Genomic DNA, 1,956 nt, shown 5'->3' with positions numbered 1-1,956 from the left:
CTGCTCCAGGCCGGCGGGGGTCCCGCGGGCCTCCTTCCCCGCTTCCCGGAGAGCTGGCTGGACCTCTGCGCGGGCTCCTGCGAGGGCCGGGCTGGGGGCAGGGAGGCGTCAGAGGCGCGGCCTGCGGAGGGAGCTCAGCCCCGCCTGGGCCCCCAGTGCCCGCCGTTCACCCCACTTTGGTGAGGGGCAGACCCGCTGCCTGCACAGCTGGGCCTGGGGGGCAGGCAGGGGCCGTCCTGAGACCAGGGCTGGGGTGGGCAGCGGGCTCTGGAGTCTGGTGGACCCGGGCGCCCGGGGGGGGGGGGGCCTGTGTGCTCCGTGGCCCACCGGAGGGGTGCGAGCCCCAAGGGCAGAGTTCGCGGCTTCCCTGGCGGGTCCTGGTCTCCCTCGCCCAGGGGATATGGCCCAGGCGCCGGTAAAGGGCGGGGCTCAGCCTGGCCTCAGCTGAGGTCCCCTCCTCCAGCCTCTGAAAGTGGAAACTGCCTCCAGCCTGGATGAGCCCACCCCCTCCTACCCCACCCCAAACCCAGAGGCACCCCGCAGGGGCGCAGAGCCCCCACCCGGAGACAGTTAGGGGCAGGCTGGGGGGTGCCCGGCCCCCCCCCTCACCCTTCCACGCGCGGCCCTCACCTGCTTTCTCCGTGGCCTGCGCCTCCACGCGGCCCCGGCCTGAGTGACGCCGGCGCGCCCCACGCCCTCGCTTAGGGCGGGGCTCCCCGGTGTCGGGGTGCCGGGACCCCCCGCGGAGATCGTGGGCTCCCATCTCCCCACTACCCGCAGATGCAGGGTGGCCTCGGGCGGAGGACTTCGCTTTCCCGCGCGGCATGTCCAGCCCTGTGAAGGGGGAGCGAGAGCTGGTCCCCTCCTTGGCCAGAGGAGGGTTGACCAGGCCTGGGGGTCTGTACCCCCCTCCCCGCTGCTGCTCACAGGGCAGGAAGGACCATGGGCCCCAGGAGGCCAGGGCGGCAGAGGTCTCCTCTGGGCCCGGCGTCCCCAGGCAGAAGCAGCCAAGCCCAGGGCCAGCCTGCAGGGCACTCACCGGGACACCTCGACCTGGACCTGGCCCGGGGCTCAGCCCCTGTGGAGACCCCACCCTGCTCGCACGCGCACCACACGGTGGGGACACAGCCTGCTGGACCCCGCCCGGCCCCGCCGGCCAGCTCACACTCACACCCACGCGGCTCAGCAACGGTTCCAAACGCCCTTCTCTTCCCCCAGACACCTGTGACATCATCGGTGGACCCCGGCTCTCCCAGGCCTCCTCACTGCTGCGCCTCAGCCCCCAGCCAGTCTCTCACGTCCCGGCATCTGCACTCCAGAGCCACCTCTGACCTCTCTGCCGCCAGCCCCAGCGCCCCCCCAACACCCCCCGCAGCCACCCGGCCAGTCCAGCTCTGAGCCTGGCGCAGACTCGGCTCCCGCCTTGGCTCTCTTCTCACTTTGGCCAGAGAAATCCTGGAGCCGAATGTCCGCGGCCAGTCCTTGGTTCTGCTGTGCCCCCAGCGGGTATCAGGGCACCCACTGTAGTCCAGTCTCAAACCCCTCCCAGGTCCTGAGCCCTGTGCCAGGGGCCTCTGCAGGGCCAGGCAATTGGGCCCTCTCCAGAGGGGGCCCCCTAGCGCCCCATGCAGCTCAGCCCTGAGCCAGGGACGCGGTCTCGCTGCTACAGCAGGAGTGTCCTCCCTGTCTGGAGCTAGATGAGGGGTGGCAGGGGCCTGGCCTGCTGCGAGCGGCCCCAGCCCAGCTCAGGCTGGGAGACCCCTGGCCGCCGAGCTGGACCCGCGCTGTCGCGGGGATCCAGGCGCACACGCACAGACACACGTCAGGCACACACTGGCATCTTCGGGACGCACCAACGCACACGCAGGACTGGGCGAGGACGCGTCCTGTGCCCCCACCGCCCCCCACCGCCCCCCACCGCCCCCACCTCGGCAGGGCTGGGGGCACGTCCCCCCG

This window comes from Condylura cristata, unplaced genomic scaffold, assembly GCF_000260355.1.
Source record: "Condylura cristata isolate star-nosed mole 26May11 unplaced genomic scaffold, ConCri1.0 scaffold00066, whole genome shotgun sequence".
NCBI lineage: Eukaryota > Metazoa > Chordata > Mammalia > Eulipotyphla > Talpidae > Condylura > Condylura cristata.
The sequence above is the reverse complement of the archived record's forward strand: the minus strand, read 5'-3'. Positions refer to the sequence as shown.